Source organism: Periplaneta americana, chromosome 4 (assembly GCF_040183065.1).
Source record: "Periplaneta americana isolate PAMFEO1 chromosome 4, P.americana_PAMFEO1_priV1, whole genome shotgun sequence".
Classification (NCBI taxonomy): Eukaryota; Metazoa; Arthropoda; class Insecta; order Blattodea; family Blattidae; genus Periplaneta; species Periplaneta americana.
The window spans coordinates 206160197-206176782 of record NC_091120.1 but is presented as its reverse complement, the minus strand read 5'-3'; the positions used below and the strand labels follow the sequence as shown (position 1 = coordinate 206176782).

Sequence of the window (16586 nt, the reverse complement as noted above, 5' to 3'; positions counted from 1 at the left end):
ATTATACTCATGTTTATCCAGCCTACTGGTGAAGCCATAAAGATTTTTTCTTGATGTAAAGAAGAAGTTCCAGAATATATTCATTAACAACTGTTAAGATGGACTCCTGTATGAACAGTGGTTAGAATGTGATTTGCTTGGTACTTCTGTGATAATTCTTATTGCTTTCTTCTGAATCAGCAGGACTTCAATAAGTTTATTGCTGTTCCCCACACCAGGATTCCATACTTCAATATGCTATGAAAAAAAGCAAAATAAACACTTCTTAGGCACTGCCCGGGTATTTTGTCTCTAATTACTCTTAAGAGGTACAGGACTCTGGACAGTCTCCGAGAGATGTATTCAATGAGGCAATCCCAGGTTAGTTTTGTACAAGATGGATACCAAGTAATTTTACTGCCTTTTCTTCTTTTTTCAATGTCAAAATTAATTTTTGAGTCTTCTCCTCGTTTAAAATGAACTTACTTGCTCTGAACCATTCTGCTGCTTCCACAACTGCATTTGAGGTTAGCTGACGCAGTTCTACTGTAGGTCGAACATGTTATACTCGGCACAACATATAGTGACGTACTAAGAAATCCAAGATGGCCGTACTTCAGTCTTACCGACTTTGAACGTAAAGCACTAATATTAATTCTTTTCAATAAATTGAACAAATTGTCAGTGGAGATCATTTAAAAATTGTGGATCAGAATAAAACAAACTCTGTAAAAAAAGTAAAACAATTTATGCTACGAAAGATGGTATTATGTGCCGTAAATAAAATTTGAAGAACAATTTAAATGGTCATGTCTTAAAAAAAATTATTCTTAAAACTACATTACATTCATCACTATTATTTTCCATTTCTTTTGCTGCACATATTCCTCTTTAATAGATATAGATACGCATGTATAAATATAATTAAAAAGTACAATGAGAAAAGTGAAATTTTATTTTTAACTAACCAAGTAGGCCTAATGAAAATTTAAAAATCATACTTACTTTTCACGACCAATCTCTATACAAAAAAAAAAATAAACTTTAATTTTGTATAATAAGGATTTGTTTCAACCAAATGAAAGGACAACTTAAGTATTTTTATTATTTCAGGATTAATGGAGAAGGGTGATGTAATTATATATATATATATATAATATTGTTGTATAACATTATGGAATGCTGACAAGTTGATGTATTGACTCAGCATTACACAATTCTAATATCCCGACTTTTGCCTCAGGACTAAGGGAATACTTCGACAAAGGACAGATTGCAAATAACTTTATTTTATATCTTCATTATACAAATTTAACATAAAGCACAGTTAGGCAACAACAAAAATACACAATGAACAATCAACTGTATTATTTTCTGTGTAACAGCACACTTACTTTATTTTTCTGAAAAATACAAAGTGATATAAGAAGAAAATAACTATGGTTTTGGATAGACATATTATGTTTGCTCCAGCATTTGCATCAGCCATAATTCTTAAATTAGTCATTATATTACCAAATTTCCAGACGTCCTCTTCCTTAACCAACCTCTTGATAATGTTTGGTGGCATCATGGGATCCTTTGAGACTAAAAGAAAGACAGAATTTGATTTAACACAGAAATTGTCAATGTTGAAAGAGGATCTGTGCATGTTTAATATAAGAAAGTAATTACACATAGCCCCATTTAACAATAACTGAATTAATTTTTAGTAGAATTATAGTGGACATTATGGTGACAATACTGGACTGGACAATTAATCATGTAAATATCAGTAGAAAAGGGGGGGGGGATTAAAACTAAAATAAAAAATATATTATGTTATACACAGAATGAAAATTAATACTGCATAAATAACATTGTACCGGTATCTAAAATATGACATCAGGCTTTGAAACAGAAATGTTGAAAATAAGCCAAACTTTCAGTGCAATCTAGCTCAAGGATCTGGCAAGTTTTGTAGCAAAACACCACCCTCACAGAATCCTTTGCTTTTGAAGGTACACAAATCTAACTATATCATATTTCGTGAAAAAAATAGTGGTACTGATATAAGACATCATATTATCAGACACTTTCACTTTCCTCTGAATTAATGGTGGCCTCTGATATGCCTGTCTAGCTGGAAGTCATTGTGCAAAATGTTAACCCTCATGGCATGGATGTCGGAGAGGTTGGTGTATCTGAGAGACCAACGAAATAAGCCTCACTGGCTTCTTGGAACATCACGATAGCTAATCCCTGGAAGGGAAACTCTATCGTTAAGTCCTAAGCAACAGAAAAAACACAACTTGAATTTATCAATGATGAGATCGTCTAGCTTCCTTGCATTTGAATGTACAGTAATCTATCCGTAGACATATCATATTTTGTTAAAAAAATAGTGGGTTTTGATATGAGGTGTCTGATCATCAGAGATATTTTCACTTTTCTTAAATTAGCAGTGGCCTCTGATGCACCTGTCCTGCTGTATGTCGTGCAAAATGGTAACCCTCATGGCCTGGATGGTGGAGAGGTTGGTGTATCGAAAACCAACCTCCTATGACACACCTTGGGCAATGATTGTGTTGATAAATTGGTCTACACAACTCGCTTCATATGGCTGAATGACAAACAATTAACCACCATTGGGGGGAAATTACTTATGAATTACTTACATTTAGAGAATCACCTTTCCAAGTATCGTTTATTCCTGTTTGCATTGTCTGGCAATGGTAACCCCAGTCTCAGTCATGTCTACAAAATTCACATTTAAACATAAATAATGCAATTTAACATCACAGTTCATTACTCAGATTCTACAGAAATTATATTTACCATTAACTGATCTCGTCTCCTTTCGTTGTGGGTTTGTATTCTGCAATTTTATTGTGGTAGAAAGCATTATCCATAACAATAATCGAAGGACCTAAATTTCTCAACCCAACAATAAGCTACCTTTACACCCACTTCTGGATTGTATTCATGGCACCATAGTAATCTTGGCCAGTCTTCAAATTGGATGCAAAAAGTTAAATCTGCATCTATAAAAGAGACAAGATATTTAGATTCTAGATAGAACACATAATAAAAGTTACTACACTATATATAGTTTAATAGTATTGTAGTTATATTACCAGGTTCCAGCTTGTACAATGACCAGTCTTCCTTCCACAGGAGGTCGATGCATAACTCCTTGAACCTTACCACCAACGATACTGGTTTGCTCCATGAATGTGTTGCAGTCTATGAAATATACATGGAATTAATAATGTTACAACATTTATTCCCTTTACTATCTTAAAATATTGTAATAAAGCCTGCCATTCATAAAAATCCACGTTTCATCCAGAAAAACAACAAACTTTGGACCCTCACTTTTCATATTTCTCACATATTCTCTTAAAATTAATATTTTTACTTTCTCTTACTAATGTGAGATTGCCCTCTTTTTTCAATTTAAACTACATTTCCTTCAAAACTGTCCTTAATGACGAACGTGATCCTTCAAATGAAGTATGTAATCATAGTTTCCTGTTACATGGCCCAGTACCAGCATGGCTGTTACTCTTTTTCCTGAACAGGAATGAAAATAGTACCGGTAGTGGTAAATAAGAAGTAATTATAAGAGTAAAGTCTACAGTCTTTTAACTTATTAAAAATTAAAAAAAAAGAAAAAATGTTACTGCCATAATTTTCTTCATCTCGATTCGGTCTATCATATACAAATCTTGCAATGACTTCCTTGGAAAAATTATCTGATGCCAGTTATAGATTGTAGATATTTCTTGTTTTTCCCTGGTGTAGACAGCATATGCTTCTTTTCAGATTTGGTAATAATTATTTCTACTGCATTCTATGAATGCTGTGATAAAAGTATGGAGATTATATATTTTATTTACAGTATTTACTTACAAATGGCTTTTAAGGAACCCAGAGGTTTTTGCTGTCCTCACATAAGCCCACCATTCGTCCCTATCCTGAACAATATTAATCCAGTCCCTAGCATCATATTCCACCTCCCTCAAAATATTATCCTCCCATCTACGTCTCGGCCTCTCCAAAGGTCTTCAAACTAACTCTATATGCATTTATGGACTCACTCATTCGTGCTACATACCCTGCCCACATCAAACGTCTGGATTTAATAATGTTAGGTGAAGACTATAATGCTTGCAGTTGTGCGTTGTGTAACTTTCTCCATTTTCCTGTAACTTCATCCCTCTTAGTCCCAAATATTTTCCTAAGAACCTTACACTCTAACACCCTTAATCTCTGTTCCCCTCTCAAAGTGAGAGTCCAATTTAATGCTTTTTATACATACATGCCTGTGGTGTAACAATATCTGGAACAAGTAAACATATAATATGCTCCTTTTTAATTATTACTATAGCCTTAAAGATTATGGTAATACATTGAAGTACTTGGGACAATAACAAAAATATTCTTCTGCGTTATTGAATACGTATTTTTTTTTTTTACTTAATTTCTAACAAGAATATTTTTATACATACGAAAGGTTATCAGTGATGGGACTTTACTTTATTTGGGACTTGTATTTCTAAGTAAGCTTAAAATTTTTCAAAATTCAGTTGCATTTAAACTCAACCACATGCACTAGTTTATCATGAAGTTGCATTAGATTAGGTTACAGAAAAGTCTTCGTATGTTAAATTATGTGTAAATATTTTTTAACACACTATCATGGATGCATCCTTATGGAATAAGATCTGTACTGATCCCGTCAAATATTATCTATAAAAACAGGTAGGCCTACTTACAAGGGATTTGCAATTCTTGCCATTAGAACCGCTTTGGTTTGACAGATATCTTCATATTCTGCTTCAGCCTTCAATTGTCTGTACATATTAACCACTGCTTATTGTAAGCTGCTCTGTAACGAAAGTATTTTCTTTCTTGATGTAGGCCTATAAGTTCTTCAGACTCTTTCCTTCTGGACATGTTATAACCTTAAAACAAAGTGATTATTGCATTTTAAAATATGAACTACATTTAACCAAACTTCAATCTTGATTTTATTCACTTTCATTAGACTGAATATTTGTAAGGTTATGTAAAATTATATTACGTAATTCTCCAAAATAACTGCACCATAGGAGACACTGTTTTCCTTTGTTCCACTGACTTCTGTGAGATTTTAACACATGGTTTTAGTTTGGAGCTATAAATACTTTCAACATAGAAGTCATTTGATACCTGTACATTCTAATGGATAGTTGGAAGTTTTTATAACAGCAAACTAATAAACCACGTGTTTATCGCTATATACATCTCTCATAAGCCAGTGAAACATGCCTTCTTTGATGTAGCTTCTCTGGATAATACCTTATATTATGATAAAAATGTAATTGTTATATCATATAATTTATTTTTATATGGATAATGTTTTAAAGTTAAAATAATGCTCTTACCTCAGCAGAATCATCTATAGGCCTAATTGTAAATTTCACTATTCTAGAATATAAGTATGCCTATGTAATATAATATCTTAATACATACTAAATAACAGTGAATCTTAATATAACACAACATTCTAATATGTTAATTTATTGTAATATTGCAATATAATGCTCCAAAATTTCTACTTACCTAGAAACATACAATACCGGTAGTTCTGATAATAGCAATAATTCCACCACATAGTTGTATTATGTGATATGATGGAAATAGTAACTTCACGTACAACTCGCAATTCCCGGAATATATTATATATATATATATATATATATATATATATATATATATATATATATATAAGGTGATAATGCAGGTGAAATGAATCCGGGGTCCAGCACCGAAAGTTGCCCAGCATTTGCTCATATTGGGTTGAGGGAAAACCTCAACCCGGTAACTTGCCCCGTGTATTTTATATCGCGATTATAATATACACCGTGTTCCGCTTATAAGTATAATAAAAGAAATAGTTATAATTTCATAACAATGCATGCAAATGGGTTAAGATTGGTACCATTGTAAAGAGGAAATTGGGAAGTTTTAATCCATTGTTGTTACTTATTTTTAGAAGACTCACGCATGCGCAGATCATTAAATAAGAGAATTCGTATCGTATCTTTAGTCAGTCAGCATGTGGACGCCACAGCAGAAAGCCTTTTGTGTGCTGTCATTAGCAGAACATAGATCCATAATTCGTGTACAGCGCTTGTTTCGCCGTCAGTACAATCTTAGACCGAGGGAAGCTGTACCGACGTACGTCTCAATAATGAAATGGGATAGGCAGCTCAGAGAAACAGGAAGTTTGTTGTCTAATGCAGGTAAACATTCCAAGCGTAAAGTGTCTGACGAAAATGTCGAACGCATTCGCGAGGCATTTCAGAGAAGCCCGCGGAAATCCATTCGACAGGCTAGTGTGCAGTTGAACATCCCACCAACAACAGTGCATACAGTGCTCCATAAAAGATTGCGTTTGCGAGCGTACAAGCTGCAACTTCATCAGATGATTACGCCGAATGATAAACTGGAACGAAAACGCTTTGCAGAAACAATGTTGGATAAAGTGGACGATGACGACACATTTCTAACTCGAGTCTGTTTCTCAGATGAGGCAACCTTCCACGTCAGTGGAAAAGTAAACCGACACAATTGTCGCATCTGGGGGTCGGAAAATCCAATTGTCGTAATTGAACACCAACGGGATTCCCCTAAATGGAATGTTTGGTGTGGGATCATGCGTGACAGAATCATTGGTCCCTATTTCTTTGCTGAAAAGACAGTCACTGCAAACACGTACCAGGATATGTTGCAACTGTATGCTGTGCCACAACTCCCAGATGGAGCAATTTTCCAGCAAGATGGGGCTCCACCACACTTTGCCAACATGGTTCGCACATTCTTAGACGAACAATTCCCTGCAAGATGGATCGGAAGAGGATCACCGTACATCACATGGCCTGCCAGATCACCAGATCTAACACCACCTGATTTTTTCCTGTGGGGGTTTGTTAAGGACCAGGTCTACAGGACGCCAGTACGTGATTTGGCAGACTTACAAGAAAGAATTTATGCTGCTGTCAACAATGTTACACCACAGATGCTTCATAACACTTGGGTCGAGGTTGAATACCGGTTGGATATTTCCCGTGCCACCAATGGAAGCCATGTTGAGGTTTATGGAACATAAGGTAACAAAAATTCCCAGTTTTCATTCTTTGTAGCAGTTGGTTTCAACTATATACTTGTATTAATTCAGAAGTTATAGCTATTTCTTTTGTTATACTTATAAGCGGAACACGGTGTATATATATTATAATCGCGATATAAAATACACGCACAATATTACGTTTGAATAAATCTAGTGAATTTTAAATGGAGTAGCGGGTAGGCCTGAATAATAATGCCAAGTGTACCAACATAAGAACTACAAAATGACTAACTATCATGATATCTAGACCATGTGAGTGTTGAAGTAAGTGTTGCCAGTAGTGAAGTGAACCTGGGCGCTGCAAAAACACTAGATTTCAGCTGGTGATCACGTAATGGGGGGAAAATGTTGAAGTTGCATCTTAGTACCTCAAGATATGCTGTGCCGACAATATGGAAGAATTATCATCTGCATATAATGTTGATTTGACCATAATGTTGTAACTTAAATCATTTACATTATTTAGGAATAGGAAAAGTTCTAAGATGGAACCCTAACCTAAAAAGAGAGAGATTTAGGACTTTATAAAATCCAATTTAGAAATTTGAGGAGTAAATACATATAAAACTATCCTGGTGGGACAAGTTAACTGGTTGGAGTTTTTTTTGGGGTTTTCCCTAAACCAATTGAAGCAAAATTGCTGGGTAACTTCGGTGTTGGACCTCGGACTCACTTCGCCATCATTAATTCACATATCATCATCATCATTATCATCATTATATAAAAAAAAATGTAGGCTTATTTCTAAAAACACAATCTAATATCACTCTTTAATTGTATAGTTCGGCATACGCTAGTATAATTTGATCGTTCTCCTTATTGTGAATTGTTTAGAGTTTTAGACAATACCTCGAAAAAGTTCATAAACATCTTCTGAGATGTCTTTATTTAAAAGTGTAAATTATTTCTCATTACAGTACAAAGTTACGGGGCCTATAGCTAAGAAATAATAATTCATGTCCTAAATTTAAATTACCAACACTCACACATGTAGGTTAATAAGTTATTTGAACAATAAATTGTTCCTTTACAAAACATTCTCGTGGATAACAGTGAATTAATGCTATGTTGTGTGTGATGAGTTGGCCAGTGTCAGGAATATATCATTTTGTAATATGAATTATTGTAATTATATTTATATTGGTAATTCAAACTTCAATAGCGTACCTTTGTTATTAGAGCGCAACATTCGTCATTGACCTGTAAGTTTGAGGTGCATGGACAATCAGGTAAGATAACCTATTCAGCATGAAAAAATAGAGGCAACACTTAACAGTAGGAACAGGTTACTGAATGAAAATGCATAGAGCATCAGATGGGGTGAAAAATCCCCCATATTTAGAAACAATCCCCCTTGGGGGGGTATGGTCTAAACTCCAAAATACACATTTTAAAAACGAATTAAAATAATAAATTAAACAAGACAATGTTCCTAATAAATATCACAGTGCAACAGAGCACGGTACTCACCCTCAGATCGGCATATTATTGCTGATTCTGTTCACATTCTTCTTCTCCCTCAACCAGCAGCCCAGCTATTTTGTTGTCTCTTGAATCCTTGTTGTAAGCTACCGGTACATATTTTCATTGAACAATATCAATATTTCGTCGATGATTGGATAGTTGTAACACTTTTTGTTCATGTTGCTCATGTCAAGTTTCACCCGCACTAGAGACAACACTGTTTTTGCTGATAGTTTTTCTTTTCTTCGTTTTTATATCACTAACCATTGAAAATAACTTATGCACTCTACAGCTGCATTAGAATGGGGCAAAGAAAGGCAAATTTTGGATAGTTTTCCTAAATTTTTGAACAAAAATTCAGAATTGAAATTGTGACATTCTTCTATTCACTTCCAAAATTCTAGTACAGGAAAATTTAGATAAGTAAGCAGTTTTCTCTTCAGAAGAGAAGTAATTTAGTAAAAGACTCCATTCATTTAATACTAATTCTTGGTTTACTTTTGTCTTATATTTATCAACTAGTGAAGTAAGTGTGATACTAGACCTTTCTACAATCTTACTGACACCTAAGTTAATGCAATTTTTGGATCTAGAAGTCAAATTACTTACAACATCTTGTTGAAGGGGCAATCTTTTCAAGGATTCATTGAAAGATATGTACTTGAAAGAACTCCAAACATCGTAATCTGAACTTTTACTTTATCATCAGATGGCTTTCTTGTAAAAAGAATGGTAATCCTGGGGACATTTTCCAACTGTAATGCATTTTTTATGTGAGAGCGTGGAGCTGTGTATTTCTAATTCACTCTTGCCGGCCGATAATTCCTTTTTGCAAAAAAAAAAAAAATTATTTTATAGGGATCATTAGATTTAGCCAACCAACCTTTAAAATGAGGTTCCTCCAACCATGATTCAACGAATGATTGTTTCCGCCAAGATTTCTCACTTTTAGATAACTCTTTCCTGATTTCACGTTTTTTTCGGCGTGAACGGTCCTTCATTGTACCAATAAAATAAACACACGCTTAAAAATATCAGTAATTTAAAACTAAGGAAATAAACAGACACTTAAAAAAATATCAACTTAAAACTATGGTCATAATGCACAATATGTACATTTTTCCTGACTGTTAACACAAGAACTGAAACTACAGTATATCCCTAACGTACTCATGTTCGTAACAATTACTCTCTACTGAAGTACTGAATCGATTTGAATATAAAGCGGGAAGACGTAAACGACAATAGTAAATGGCAGCCCAAGGCTTCTCATAGGTTGCATTAGTATCGAACTTGTTGGCGAGGGATCGACGGAGAAAGTAGAGCGATTCTGACGTCACAAGATAGCTGAGGGCGCCAAAGCTAAAATGCTTCTAAGCAGTATCTCCTGTTTTTTTCTTGTTTATGTTGTTTTGAATGCATTATGCCAGGTCAAAGGTGTGCTGTTGCGGTATGCAACGATGAAAATACAAAGTTGTCTTTCTTTACCATTCCTAAAGATTTAGGAATTAAAAAAAAATGGGTAATTGTGTGCAAAAGACAGGATAAATTCAATCCTTCTACAAGCAGATTATACTTTGATCAATTTAAAGATGACGATTTTGATCCAGATTTTCGAGCAGCTTTAATGAAAATAAAGCCGAAACGTCCGAGAATGATAAAGCCTACAGGTAAGTTTAAATAAATGACGTAGGCCTATATAAGTAGTCTACATTAATACCAGCTTTGCATAATAATTAGATTATGTTCATCTACTGTCCGCGCAACTTATCTGGGCAGCTGAAAGAGAGAGGCGGGGGGTGTAGCGGGGCAGGAGAGGAAAGGATGGTCTACGAGGCGGGTAAAATACATTTGCTTGCTTAGTGTGATCTGTACTTACAGTAATTTTGTGTTCTGTGAAGACATATTTATGCAATGGCCGGTAGTAATACGAGATGCAACACGGTTATATGCGCCTTCTACACTCGAGGTTGCTGGTTCGATCCCGGCCGAGGTCGATGGCATTTAAGTGTGTGTAAATGCGACAAGCTCATGTCAGTAGATTTACTGGCATGTAAAAGTACTCCTGCGGGACAAAATTCCTGCAAACCGGCGACGCTGATATAACCTCTGCAGTTGCGAGCGTTGTTAAATAAACCATAATTTAATTTTAATATAGCGTACACAGTAAGGAGAGGGAGATAATAAGGTCAGTGGTTGTTTGTTGCGATCAAGAGGCAAAAGAGAAATGTCTTACTTACTTACTTACGACTTTTAAGAAACCTGGAGGTTCATTGCCGCCCTCACATAAGCCCGGCAATGGTCCCTATCCTGAGCAACATTAATCCAGTCTCTACAGTAATCATATCCCAACTCCTTCAAATCCATTTTAATATTACCCTCCCATCAATGTGTCGGCTTCCCAAAAGGTCTTTTCCCTCCAGCATCCCAACTAACAGTCTATATACATTTCTGGATTCGCCCATACGTCCTACATGTCTTGCCCATCTCAAACGTCTGGATTTAATGTTTCTAATTATGCCAAAGAAACATTTTGACGTTCCAAATTTGTTGGATACAATGCTTTCAATGTGAGAGAGAAACCATATTTTTCTAGCAAGTGTAGGTCTTTCAGTACATTAAATGACGCAAGATGGATTCTCTCACACTCAACCATGTCTGGGAAATACAACTGCTTGTTCCTTACATTTAGCCAGTTATTTCGGATACACTTCAAAATGTGGACTGTCTATAATGAAAAAGAGCTTTCTAGTCTTGTCTTGCTTCAGTTCAGGTGGATCGCTGTACAGAGAACTGTTATCTGAAATAAGTGTTGTTACTTCAAAACCAATTTCTTGTAATCCAAGAATTACATTTTTCAGAATGATGAATAATGCATCACCACGAATATTACTGACAGGCAGAATATGGACATCTTTATAATGTGAATCATGAAAACATATGCACTTGTGGCACATTCATCACTGCACTGTTCATGCAGTGCCTACTACCCTGCCCTGCTTAAAATCCAATTGGGGTTTAATGTGGACCTCATCCATTGACAACAGAACTAACTTGTCTTCTGGAGAGAGTAATGAAAATTTAGCCTACTTGTCATATACTGCAGAAAATTGTCATTTTGCTCCTGCAGAGGGTTTGAACACACTATTTTCAAAGTACGTGGAGCAGGAAGAGTTAAGTTACTGGACCCACGTGTGAATTTGTAACAGTGGGGAGATATCGAATGAACCAATGAAGAGAAGATCAATAATTCCCAGGAATAGTTTTTTACCCTTTTCTTAGGTAGCAAATGTAGCTGTTCTTTTAAGAAGCTCAACATATGATTCTTCTCAGGAAACATACTCTCTAAATGTTGGAACAAACCATCAAGAACCGCCAAAGTTTCATCAATATCTTTGCTGTTATACATGGTGGAAGACGCATATACAGAATGTGCATTATGTATCAATGTTTCAATTTCTGTAAGAGTATTAACATGCTTTGGTAATGACATCTCTTTACAGCATTTGATTCCTACATTATTGACAAATAATGAAGCTTACAAATCTTGTGTTATTCTAACACAGCAAGAAATATGAGGGTTAGGATCCTCGTTCATTAGAATGAAATACATGCATGTTTCTTTTTTTTATCAAGTCCCATTCAATATTAAGCCTATTGCCATCCAGTTTCAACTTCAATTCATCAAAATCTTTAAATGTAATTGCCTCAATATGTTCATTGTATGTACATAAACTGTTAGCAATTGCATTTGCTAAACACTGGTTTTCTATTCTACGTCTCTTGTCTTCTGGATCTTCACAGCAGATAGCAGTGGTGTCAGAGAGATATTCAGGGCAGTTTGGGAACTGTGATGGAATGCATCTAAATTTTTTAACATTTTGTAATTAATATTCTATTAAGAAAAAATGAATAGGCTATTTATTTACAGCATTGCAGACCTACCCTATCTAGAAATGAAATATAGAACTAACCTTTTATCAATCTTGGGTTTGATAAAGGTGCAGTGAGTAACTTTCCAATCTTTTCATCAAACAGGCATGTAGTTCTTTCAATCTCATGTTCTCTAAAATGAAGTTCACACACCTACAAGACAATTCAAACTGGACCGTGAATGACCAATGAAAGGAGAGGTTATGTTACGTTTGCAAACTATGCTCTTATCCTTTAATGTTATTTTAGTATGAAAAGAATTCGGTACCAGTAAGCTAACATTACACATAACTTGGAGTTTTTCGTAGGAATAAAATCTTTCCGATGAATAGCTTTAATCCATTTTAAACTTTGTCTTCCTTGGTGGGAAAAGAGAAAACACACTCACTTTCGGTCCATTTAAGTAATTGCCTCTACAGTTCAGCACACTGCACTTTTGAGGCATTATGCCTTATAATATGTTAATATTGCACCACTTGAATGTAATTTTACATGCACATTCATTTAAAACATAAAATAATCTCAACTAAAATCATGTGGAAAATTGCCAGCTTCCCGCCTGTGCTTTAAACACTAGGCCAAATCCCAAACAGCATGACGTCACAACATATTCAGATTTTGTTGCAAGGCTTTCTTTGTAGGTGGTGTTGGTATAGCTTCCATCAGCTGACAGCAAAGAGTTTGTAATATAAGTATTACAAACTCAAGCTACGGTTTGGCTACGGCGATCTTCGCTGGGATTCTGTTCCGTTGATATGAATGTGCCTGGTTTCTTTACGGCGATGAACGTCAACGAACGTCGCTGGGCTTGACGAACATCGTCGGCGTTTGCCTTGGAGGCAAAAACCTGGCGATGATCGCCGAGAAACCAATTGTAAAATTACAGTAGGTCATGAATTAAATCGTTTAATAACATAATGGCGGTAAAACAGAAATCTTTCTGCAATTTCTCCACTAATGAAGACGAGATATTAATTAATTAAACACAAATTCCTGTTCGACATGAGCCAAAAAGAAGAACCAACGTAAACAATACCAAATTTATATTTTGTAACAACCAGAACTGTTAATACAATTGAGTAAAGTGATTCATAATTGAAGGACACACGATGCGGCAGATTTAGCTACTGAAGCAAAAGTTTCAGTATGAAATAGTAAGTGAAGTGGAATTCCGAGCAAAGGAGAGAAGTGCAACAACCTCCTCACATTTTTTTTTATTTGTAACATTATTTCCTAAATAAATGCTCCTAAATGAAAAAAATAACATTGTAAAAAGTAAAAATAAAGTGTTTATATAATATTATAATTGGTTTTTACCTTAAAGTTATGCTTATCTTTCAGCTGGGCTTATTGGTTTGTGAATAAATGTTGTGGGTAATTTTAAAATATAAATTTCAATTGAACTTAAAACAAAATTAAATTGTTCGGGAGAAAGTCTGAAATATTCCTTAAAATTGGTGGGTTCATTTTCAAGATGTCTTAATATCAGTGAATTAAAACACCCCTCTGTATATCTATTTCTAAACATGACATTAACTACTTTAAAGATCCGTACTTGTTTTTCAAGGCAAAACTTATATTATAACGTTATCATACTAGTATTGTCATCCACATATCAGCTGATCAGACATGGTCAACTATATAAAACAATTTGCTATTCATCTACGAAGTTCGCCGGTAAAGAAACCACTCTCTGACAATGACCGCTGGCGATTTCAATCGTCGGCGATGTTCGTTCGACGAAGATCGTCGTAGCCAAACCGTAGCTTTAGCACAGACTGTGGTTATGATTTGTCCATGAGACATTTCCGTGGGAACTAGAGATGGAAAAAAAATCACTAGCAGCGATTTCTCACCGGTGATTAATAAATCACTTTCACTCCAGTGAGTGAGCTGTTCATTAACCAGTGAAACAGTGATCGAACTGTGATTTCACTGCAACATGAAACTACTGTCACGTATACTGTACATACAGTGATTAAACTCTCTCCTTGTTCTCAAAATATAGCAACCAACGAGTTAGAAACAGAAGACAACTCGTTGATAGCAACAGACTGTGATATAGCCACAGTCTAATATATATATATATATATATATATATATATATATATATATCTATTAGACTGTGATATATATATATATATATTAGACTGTGATATATATATATATATAATATATATATCTATTAGACTGTGATATAGCTGAATCTCTTCCATAGCAGTCTTCTTCCATCTGTTGCACAAATTTTGAACTGCTTGGCAAAATCCTTTACTGGCACCCTAGATCATATATAAAACAGATTGACCAAGCTTATATTAAATTTAGACGTAACTGGAAAATAACGGACGCTATGCGTCGCTAGTGTCGATAAATAAGCCTTCATTAACAAACACTAGATGGCAGAGTACCTGAACAGTACATAGAGTAATACGACTGTGGGATGACTTTTTTACGTCATGCCACCTCCAAATTTCTTTGTCATTGTAATGTGAGGTTATGTTACAATAAGACTTTGATGTGTCGCTAAATTGTAGTATACAGAAGCTTCATCAACACACATAGATGACATTTTGGTACTACTGGGAACGCTGAAAGATTGTATAAATGAATAAATACCCCGAAAAGAGATCTAACCAACAAAAAATCGAAAGTTGAGTTCTTAGTGGAATAGTGATCTATCGAAGAAATGTCACCGCCTAGCGGACATAAAGTGACATAATTTCCCTTTCAAAGGCTAGTTTTTTTTTGTTTCAATATTGGTATTCCGATCTATTTGTTCTAAAATGGCGGAAGTAGTGAAACGAGCTGTGAGTATTATTGCTAAAAAACAATTAAATAAAGGCCGGAAGCGCAAAATAAACATTCATGAATGGAAGTATAATAAGAATAAAGCCTTAAGGAATGCTGGGAAGCCATATATGAGTAGGAAAGGGTATTTTGTGCCGGGAAAATGCGTCTCAGAAACGGTGAGTGGAACACTGATGTAACTGCAATTTTGATTATAAGCTGTTTTTATTAGTTTTCAGATCTGTAGTCCGATTTATTGGTAATATTTCATTAAACATTTAGGCAACATCGTAACATACACATTACGTCGTGTGAAACTATTTTTAGAAGCATGTTTTGTCGAATACATATTTCCGATATGAAAATTTATTGAAAACTAGGAGGGAAAAAATAATATTAATTTCACAAAAATACCACCAAAAATTCGCTTAACCACAAAGGGCGCAATATTTAATCGAAATAAAGGCAGGTATTACAAATACGAACTTTGCCTGGAACAACGTAATTTTTACATAAAAAATAATATTATACTTTAAGTTGCAAGTGAATTATGTCTCAAGTGTCTCACAATCACTGTTTCAAATTTTACTGATGCAATTACACTACATTTCAGAGAAATATATGTTATTCTTCATGCACTCCAACTAATTCATATGGTTGAAAGGCCGCCCTTCGCGATCAGCTGTTAAGCGGATCACGTGGTCTACCTTACGGCCTGTATTAGATCACGATGGCAGTGCTTTTGTGCAATAAATTTCAATGTCGAAGTCGATAATCGCATGCACATTTGAGTGCCATGTAGAATGTAATAAAGTAAACTTGAGACAAAAATGTTGCTTTCATAAAAACGTTCATTTTGCGTGTAATGTATTGGAAACTTGTAATATTTATGCACTATGACATATATGCTATTGGCAACAGTGCATTTGAAAATGCTTTCGAATTTGATCGCTTTCTGAACGCCCTCAGATCGCAGTCAACTGTTTCATGTGTGCTAGAGGCAAGGGGACTAATGTATCTGTTTATTGAAATATACAATAACGACGGATGTCAGAATTGCCGAAGTTCAATTGTACGAAGCAAAAAGGTTAGTTTTTAATATATAAGTAATGGTAGAGATTGGGGCTAAAGTCAAATCTTGAAATAGTAAAGTGTTACAATTAAAAATTAGTGAATTGAAATAATAAATACCAATTAAGGATACGAATTACAATGAAGTAGACAAGGTTGAAATCATAGACAATTCGGACTAAGAAACATAACC

The 16586-nt window shown here is 34.8% G+C and overlaps 1 protein-coding gene and 1 long non-coding RNA gene across 3 annotated transcripts in view; both read right to left on the bottom strand.

The window, feature by feature from the left end:
- Positions 1-12996, bottom strand: part of LOC138698696 (L-threonine ammonia-lyase-like) — a 30090-nt gene extending 17094 nt beyond the window's left edge. Inside the window, exon 1 of one of the 2 annotated variants that reach the window (XM_069824878.1) lies at positions 12577-12996. The gene's annotated coding sequence lies outside the window, so the exon portion shown is untranslated. Of the gene's footprint in view, positions 1-8608; positions 9590-12576 lie in introns of those variants that run through there. The other variant, XM_069824877.1, reaches the window with a different exon arrangement.
- Positions 1247-5634, bottom strand: LOC138698695 (uncharacterized). Its single transcript, XR_011331927.1, has 6 exons — positions 5569-5634; positions 4740-4928; positions 3096-3204; positions 2797-3002; positions 2637-2715; positions 1247-1566 (listed from the first exon to the last, which is right to left on the bottom strand). It is a non-coding gene; the product is annotated as an uncharacterized lncRNA (long non-coding RNA).
- Positions 12997-16586: the final 3590 nt, after the last annotated feature.